Here is a 10,092-nt window from a genome sequence, read left to right as displayed (position 1 = left end):
TGACTTCATCAAATAAAATCAGAAAAAATATGAAATAGGGGCCAAAGCCCCTATTTGATCGAAGGAGTGCAGAGCCTCTCCTTCAGCCTTCTAACAGTCTCCACAATGGTGTGGCAGCCTTGCCAAGCCCTCCAAAGGCCTCCTGGAGCCATCTCTCCCTCTCACTCTCCTTCCCTCCTCTCTCTTTCTCCTCCTCAATTTCCTTCTCCCTCTCCACCTCCTCACTAATTTCTCACTTCAATTGCTAAATCATCCTAGTCTGCCACATGCACAACTCAATATGCCCTGAACCAGACAATTCAAGATGGTTCCACAAATCCTATATGCTATGTTGGACCTTCTTGGTAGGGTTCCATACTATATTTTGGATCCTATTACAAAATAATGTGATTGTAGTTGTATAGATGCATGAGTTAACAAACTATTTTGAAAAATGATTATAAAAGCCATTGCATAAGAATATTTAATTGATATACTTGCTCAATCCTTTGATCTAAGTTTGGTTACTAGACTATTAGCTCACTCCTTGGTCTCTCTTTTAACAAGTCCAATATATAGGAGGGAATGGCTCGGGAGGTTTGGACTGTGAACTTAAAGAGACCTAGATTTGGTTGGATCAAACCAGCTTTTACGATTTTGTTGGAACCCTCTCTGATACTATTGCCTTTAAGAACTATTTGGAAGCCCTTAAAAACTTTGTAAGGTGATTTTTGTGGGGAGAGTAAATCAAATGGCCTAACAGATGCATGTGTGTTATCATGGGATTTGGTTGTTATATTAGTTTAGTATGTTGTTAATTGGTTGTTCTAGATTTCTAGCCACATGTAAGTAATTTTCAAGAGGTGCATATTTATTTAAACACTTGTAAGTGGTTTGTTAAGTAGTAGTCTGCTTTATAGATTCAAAAATTTCTATCAACAAAGTTCATTCCTTTCATATTTGTTGTGTGCATTTTTCTTCTTGAATGAGAGCCTAGATTTACTTTAACAAAGTTTGATATCAGAGCAAGTTAGAATTTTGTGAGTTCTAATTTATTATGGCTTCTACTAGTGCTACAGTAAACTCATCTCTAAATATTCCTATCTTTACTATTCTCAATTGCTATTTCCAGCATATCAAGATGAGGACTCTATTTATATCCATGATTTATGGGACTCAGTGGAGAATGGCTTTGCTGATCTTGGCAATTCAGAACAAGCTACAAGATTGAAGGAAAAGCAAAAGAAGGATGCCAAAGCTTTGTTTCTAATCTAGCATGCACTAGATGATGCCATCTTTCCTCAAGTTGTGACTGCCTCTACATCGGAGGAAGCTTGGGATCTGCTTGAAGAAGAGTATCAATGCACAAGTTGTTACAGTGAAATTGTAAACTATATGGAGAGAATTTGAGAATTTGTCAACAAAGCCGTTGTATTCATTCAAGAATTTTCTCAAAAGTTTACTCAGTGATGAATCAGATTAGATCCTTTGGGGAAAAATTGACAGACCAGAAGATAGTTGAGAAGGTTTTGTGAAGCCTTCCTTCCAAATTTTGATCGTGTTGTAGCTGTAATAGAAGAGTCAAAGGATCTATCTACCTATTCTCTTCATGAGTTGATAGGGTCTCTTCAAGCACATAAGCAATGGATGAATAGGGGAAGCTAAAACTTCTCTCCAACAAGCTTTTCAATCTAAGATTGATCTGAAGAAAAGTCAAACGATATTGGACAAGAAAATTCTAGTCTAGGACATGGAAAATCATGTCATGGAAGAGGAAGAGGAAGAGGTAGAGACAGTAACAGTGGCTAGCAAAGAAATTTTAATAGAGATAACAATGCTGACTCTACTCCCTGTTCATTTGTGGAAGATCAAACCATGAAGATAAGACTACGGTATAAAGAGAAGCATGGACAAAACAGAAATGCACTTCAGTGCTATTATTGCAAAAGGTATGGCCATATTGAAAAAATTATAATGAAAAAGCTAAGGACCAGACAAGTTTGCATAAAGAAAAAGATGCTTCTGAAGACAATTGATTCCTGACTTGTTTAGCCACTCATATAGACATGCCTGAAGATGTTTAGTACCTTGATAGTGCTTGTAGTAATTATATGACTGGCAGCAAAGAGAGCTTTGTGGAGATTGATGAGTCCATGAAAACATAAATAAAGTTGGGTAATAACAATCATGTTCAGGTATGCAAAATGGGTACTATTCTTGTAATGTCAAATTTGAAAGGAAGTGCATTCATGATGTTATGTTCCTAATTTAGCTCACAATTTGCTTAGTGTGGGTCAATTAATGAGAAAAGGCTATTATGTTATGTTTAATAATGATGAATGCATGATATATGATAAAAGGAGCATGAATTTAGTCTACTTAGTCAAAATATCTGCAAATAAAATATTTCTACCTGTGTTTTCAAAGTCTTGATTAATGCCTTTAGAGCATCTGTGGTAATTCTTTACTTTGGCATCAAAGATTTTGCCATCTTAATTATGGTGGACTAATCTTGTAATGCAAAGAGAATATGACTTATGGTCTTCCATTGTCAAGGGTGATAAGCAGCCATGTGAAGCTTGTAAACTTGGAAACATCATCGAGAGAAGTTTCCTAAGGCAAATCTTGGAGAGCTTTCAAGCTTTGATGTAGTACATGCCATGTTTGTGGGCCAATGCAAACACTTCTTTGAGTGAAAGTAAGTACTTCTTCTCTTGTTGATGAGTTTAAAGAATGACTTGGATGCATTTTTTGAAGAGAATCTGAAGCCTTTGAATGTTGAAACAATCAAAGTTATAGTTCAAAACCAAGTGGCTGCTCTATTTGACATTGCGTACTGATCGAGGTGGTGAGTTCATATCCAAAAATTTAACAACCTTTGCAGCAATTATGGCATCCAAAGACAACTCACAACTAGCTATACTCTTCAACAAAATAGAGTTGCGGATTGGAAGAATAGAACAATAGTTAAACAACAAGGAGCATGCTAAAAACAAAGCCTTCCTAAAAGTTTGGGGCAAAGCTGTGGCAGTTGCTCAACTATTTTCCAACTCAATCCATCAAGGAATAAATCCTTATGAAGCTTGGTATGGAAGCCAACCCAATTTAAGTCAGTTGAGGATATTTGGTAGCATTGCATATGCATTGGCCTACTGAATAAAGAAGGAAATTGGATGATAAGAGTATCAAATGTATTTTTGTTGGCTATAGTGAAAAAACTTAGACTATAGGCATTATGATCCTACTTTAGGAAAATTAATTGTCAGCTGTGAGTTATTTAATGAAAATGATGAAATTGGAAAGATGTTTTGCAGCTGATTCACATGGTGAGGATACTTTTTTTTTAGCAATGCGGCCACGAGTTCCCCTCTTAATCTCTAGAGTCGACACTAAAACTTGATAGCTAAAGGATATGCACAAGTTTCAAGCATTGACTTCGTTGAAACTTTTGCCCATTGTATACATGATACTATTAGAACTTATTTGACTTTGGTACCCCATAATGGATGTGCAGTATATTAATTGGATGTAAAATCTGCATTTCTTAATAGTGAACTTTTGGAGGATGTATATGTTGAACAACCATAAGGTTTTGTTGTAAAAGGGCTAGAACACAAAGTTTACAAATTACACAAGTACTCTAATGGCTTAAACAAGAACCAAAAGCCTGGTTAGCAAACTTGATTCTTATTTTTCTCAAAATAAATTTCAAAAGAGTGCTAGTGAACCCACTTTATATGTTAAAAGTCATGGTAGTGAATTTTGGCTGTTTATATGCTAATGATATGATATATGCTGGAATTCTTTGAATGGTTGATAATTTAGGAAGTCCATGATACAACCTTTGAAATGTCTGACTGGTGTTACACTATTTCTTGGGAATGAAGTATGCAAGATTCCATGGTATTTTATTTATCAAAGAATATGTAACTAATTTGTTGAAAAGAGTTGGAATGACAAATTGCAATCTTGCAAGACTCTATTGATTACAAAGAGAAGCTATATTTAATGATGGGCTGAAAAGGTGATAAGAAGTTTTTAGGATATTATTGGAGGTCTTATATATCTCACTCCTACAAGGCCAAACATTATTTTGCTGTAAATCTCATTTCCAGATTTATGCATGGCCCAAGCAAACATCATTTGGTGCAGCCAAGAGAATTCTGGATGTGTACAAGGCACTTCAAATTTGGCTTCCGGTATTTAAGGGGTAAATCAAAAAATCTTGTTGCTTTTACTGATATGATTGGGCTACTCATGTAGATGATTGAAAAAGCACAACAGATATGTTCTTAGCCTTGGTTCAGAAGCCATTTCTTGGTCCTCAAAGAAGCAACAAAGTACAACAATTTCAAGTATAGAAGCTGAGTATACAACCACTACATATACAGCCGATCATATTGTTTGGCTAAAGAGAATCTTAGAAAGTTTGAAGTGAAAGCAAAATCAACCAACTATGATCTATTATGACAACCAATCCACAATTGCAATATCCAAAATCCAATCCAGCAAGGAAGAACAAAAATATTGAAACAAAGCGCCATTCATTCGAGGGCTAGTCGCCCAAGGAATTGTGGAGCTATAGTTCATCAACACTAACAGACAACCAGCAGATATTCTTGCAAAAAGTTTACCTGAAGCCAATTAAAAAAATTCCGATCCAGATAGGAGTTAAAACCTCTTTGAAATAAGGAGGGGAATTTGGGAGAGAATCAAGTGAAATAACAGATGTATATCTATTATCATGGGATTTGGTTGTTCTGTTAGTTTAGTATTTGTTAATTGAATGTTCTAGATTTTTCATTTGTTAATAGAATCTTTAAGATTAGCAAATTAGGAAGTAGCAGCAACATGTAACAATTTCGGGATGTGAATATTTATCCAAATACTTGTTAGTGATTTGTTGAGCAATAGTATGCTTTACAGATTAAAAAAACTCTTCCTTCATATTTACTGCGTCCATTTTCTTCTCCAGTAAGATCCCAATTTTTTTCAACAATTTTGCGAGTGAATCATGGCCTTATTTGAATATGGAACTTGTAAATATTTTGAAATTGGTGTGCAGGGAAAAATATAGTAAGTTTGAAAATTATCATCCTAATTCTCCCTTATTGGACTGCTGTTAATTTAGTTATCTTTCGAGCCCACTCCTACTTGTGTGCGCAGATTGCCACGTTAACCTCAGCACATGCGTAGTCCTCTACCAATTCCCTACAAATCGGTAGCCCAGTATTGACATAACCAATTGAGTAGGTTCCATTGATACCTCCCAAAGCTATCTCAGAGAGAACAAATGTGTGGGAGAGAATGCAGTTAGGCATGGCTGACGTTAGTAACAGACTTCCTGTACACCCCTGTTCCATGTCTCCTCTCTTCTTAACAAGCATGTTCATCGACACACATACCAGAAACATTATCAGGCATACCTTTTCTCCAAGTACCACCAACTCCTTTCATCAGTAGCTTTCTCAAACTTAGTGGAAATGTTAAAAGAATGATGCACAGAAGAGACAAGTTTTGCATGTGCAAAGAACCTACTCAGCATGCACCATGTTCAAGCCAAAGTAATTCACAAATGAAGTCATCCACAAGAAGTCGCCTTTTACAAAAAGAATCATATATAAGTTGCTAGTTTATGCAACATAACAAGAGCAACAAAAGCAGTAATTCTAGAAGGCGAACTGTAGGCAATAACAGTAATCGAATATTATCGCCTCTTCCTTGCTCTAGAAAGTTAACTACCGCATTTGGGCATACATTTGCAAAGTGTGAGGGATCACCACAGATGAAACAGCTCCTAGATACTGGCTCACCAGTTGGCAGAAACAAATGTTACACCACCAATGCGTGCTCCCCTCCGTCCTCGCCACGACTGCCTCTCCTTCAGTAGATGACGACCTGCTGCTGCTTCCATAAGATGCTCCAATCCATGTGTTCCACCAATCTCCTGACTATCTTCCCATCTGCAACCCCAAAAAAGTGTAATTAGAAGCCTTTTTCTTTTCTTGATGCACTTCTTGTGCCACCATGACATCCATCCATATATTATTTAACCAATTACAGAATGCAGATAGTGGAGTCATCTTTCACCAACCGGGTAACAGCTTACCGTATGGTTTTCAGCAGTAAATTGCACAACTCAAAAATTTGATGACTTGTTTCTTTGGCAATATAATGTAAGCCAAAAGTTAAAGCGGGTTGCATTTAGTCCGTAAACAGACCTCAACAACTTAAAAAATCAGGTGGTGGCATTCATGGGATTTTAATGATACATTTGGTTGAGCCATAATTGGTCCTTGATCAGTTGCAACATGACACTGATTGTAAATTTTTCATTTAGTGTCCTGACACTACCACCCTTCATCTTAGCATGCAGAGAAATGTTGCTCTTTCAAGTTTCTCAGACAACAAATGGTGGTCCACTTTTCAGATCATAGCCTGATCAGGAAGTGAAGGTAATCTTGGTTCTAGATGCACAGGTGCACACTTATAACGTGTACTTAATTGTTGAAATTTGGACTCATTGCTGTAGTGTTTAGAAAACCACATAACAATGAGTCTTACGTTCAAGAGTTTCTTAGGGAACAGAAATTTTAGAACCAAAATCAATAAAAATAAAGGGCCTACAAGACAGTTCCAAATTTTGGATGCAGGTGAGGTGTTGTTGAATAATTGGAAGTCTATGGACTTCAACAATAATTGGGCAACAATTTTGTTATTAAAGATATTGACAGCTAGAAATAACCAATGGGAAACAAGATCCTTATACTCAGAGAAGAAATAACAAAATAAAAGTAATTCATAGAACATGGCTAAATACCTACTTGCATAACTTGTTTAAGTATGGATAATATTGTACCACATGTGATCCAAAAGAGTAGTTGTGCGACATCAAATGTAGCAGATCTGAGCTGAATAGTTGAAATATGAAGCGAAAAGATAGGGAATTTGGGCAGCTAAGGCTGCAAGTTGACGCATGAATATGAAATTCCATGGATGCGAGACAGTGAGTATGAAAGTCTAAGCACATATTGTCAATGCAAAATCATCAAACATGAAATTCCGAATGTATAATCACACATACACAAAGAAGCCACATCTTGAGATGGCATGTGTAAACCTCCTTCCTCTATTACTTTCTGGTTAGCAGTTCTCAATGCACATGTGCTCCACACTACACAAGACTTGACCTGCGTTAACATAAATATTCTGACATAAGATGATGATGATGATGATGAATGTGATGATGAACATGAAGTGGAGTTCATGAAAAGCTGGGAATTCCAGGAGATCTCATTGCTAACAACTGCTCAGTTTGAAATTTGTACAGTGTTCTGTATTAATTAATTAGTATTAATGGGTGCATATATCTATTGACGAGTGGTCAGACTGCAGCACAAACCAAAGCGAAATGGATGACATCCCTGTGGCAGAAGTTCATCAAATTCTAAAAATATATGAAGTCAAACGATCAAGAATTGAAGTGTCCTATTTGGTTGGGCAAATAAGACTGCCATGTAGAACAATTTATTCTTGACATGCAATGCAATCAGAAAATTCCCTTGTACTTTCTTAAACGTGCATGCAAACTGCCTATACCTCATGCATCTGAGCTACAAGTGCAGGTGTACTTTGAATTCATAATGAACAGCCATTGGTAATTAAGATCACCTGAACCATTCCTTGACTTTGAATGCCAATGGAGAGCTCGATGTGAACGGGAAACCTGGGAGGGGCAATCATTTGAAGAATGCCCTGTCCGTCTGCAATACATACAAGAATCCTGCCTTGAATTTCCTCGCCTTGTACTACTAGGAGGTTCTGTGGATCGCTGTCCTCTTGCTGGTAGCAATAGAGAGATAATATAAGAATAGTTTATTTTTCTATTTTTCTTATGTGTGCACGCAAATTAACTAAACATATGATTGGAAAGCAAGCAAAAATATTCATCCAACAATGAAGGTCCCATTTACTAGCTGAAAATGTAGTTTACCCTACTCATAAGTCAGTCTTTTCCATTCAGATATGGACTAATTATGGAATGTTCGTAGCCACAGACCCTGCAAGTTTTATATATGACAGATGGCATACCGCATTCTTTATCTATGGGCCGACAATATTTCCTGAGAATATGTTTAGTAAATTTATGTACTAATCTAGGGATTCACATGGGCATCCTCTACTCCTCGTCACGTTATTTGTCATAAACATCATTTTTAGGACCATAAGTTGTCCGAAAATCAGGAGATTTTAACAAGCTGCTTGGCTGGCTCTCCCTTCATTATAGGATCATCTACGTGGTTTTGTGCAGTCTTTTGGGGAAATTTGATGACACCAGAGAGGACATAGAACACAATGCTAAGTATAGCATGAAGACTGAGTAGGCCTTACACAGCATTGACACTGATGCAGGAAATAAATTTTGTTTTTACCAACTAATGGCCAATGCGGTGAAACCAAACAATACATATAGTTCTGCACTGTTCATCCATTGGACAACGGGTCCAAGATCAGAGCATAACAGACTCATGTGAAGAATGACAATAAATTAAGAGAGAATTTGAGGAAGGCAATTGGGGTCCCATGGTTTTACCTATTTCAGGCTAGGCACTGAGATGTATATCATCTAGCCTGAGACTTCAGAGGTTGTGTCTGACTGTATTATACATAATATAGACATGTGAATTCAGCATAGAAGATACTAGCCATGGGTTTAAGACAAAATTAAATTGATAACACTGGAGTCATTATTCAAGCTAAAGAACCTAGGTCTTATCAAAGATCCAAGCACATCCTCAGACGCTTCCACCTCGTTCGAAAAATTGTAGAGAGATAAGATGTTGTTCTTGAATGAATAGATACAAAGAACAATATAGCAGACCCATTCACTAAGGTCATACCACAACAGTTATTTAATAACCATCTTGATTGTATGGGATTGAGATACAAAGATGATTGACTTTAGTGCAAGTGAGAGATTGAAAAAAGAGTGCCCTATAAGCCAATCGCAAGTGTGTTGCAATGGGACTTTTTTTCATAATTTTTCAACTCGTATAATAATATTTATTATTTGATAATAAATGAAGTATTAATTCATCATATTAGCTGCATCTTATTATGTCTAAGATTATGATGAACCCAAAGATTAGGGTAATAGTTTTAGGAGGCATGAATGGGTCATGCTGGTGAGACTTAAAATCTTAGAATTCTAATCTTAAAAATTTTTGATCATAAATATTGAGTTGGAATCAATGTTCTGAATAGACTGGCACATCCTATATATGCTCGATGGAGAGGATGGCAGATCTCACTATCCACTTACGTGGGATACTAATACAAGGATGTGGTGCTCATTTGAAAAATGAGTCCACTGAATTGACTCGATGAAAGAGAACATCTCATGGAAGCCTTACTTGCATCTCAAAGATGGTTCTCTAAGTGAAAGTTGTGCAAGTATCCTCAAACTTGAGATCACCATGGAATCTTGTGTACATGAATCCATATTTTGGTTTATACTCAAGCATGACATTAAGACATGTACGGAGTGTTCTGGATATGGTGGAGTGTGTATGAAGGTTGTGAGTAGGTTAACATGAAATCGATCACTCTTAGTAAGAGGAGATCGCATCCTATGTATTCTCATTCCTAAATGACTCGAGAAAAATTTTTTGGCCAAAAAAGAAAGAAGATTAGAAAGAGTTTCTAATGCTTCTTCATTGGAGTCATCATTGATTAATTGAGAATCGATATGAATGTGTTTGAGTTTGACATGGTTCATACTCATGAACATATTCAAGGTGCAGGGATGATCGAAGGATTGAATTACATGGTAACTTACCACAAAAGGATATATTTGATATTTCAATCAAATTTCATATCTTTTGGATAGCCATGATGTATTGCTAGATGTCAATCTTGACTTGTAGGTCTGATCAATTAAAGAGTTTAATTCGATCGTCAATTAGAAAGAGTTCTAATTGCTGAAATCGAATTAGCTCGATTGGATATAAATCAGTTAAATTAAAATCTAATCAAATTAGGTCAACTTACACTCAGACCTACACATATAGAAATTAGCCAAAACCTTTTTAAAAAGGTTGATTAGAATTTTGG

The sequence above is a fragment of the Elaeis guineensis genome, chromosome 3 (assembly GCF_000442705.2).
Source record: "Elaeis guineensis isolate ETL-2024a chromosome 3, EG11, whole genome shotgun sequence".
NCBI lineage: Eukaryota > Viridiplantae > Streptophyta > Magnoliopsida > Arecales > Arecaceae > Elaeis > Elaeis guineensis.
Note: the sequence above shows the minus strand (reverse complement) of the source record.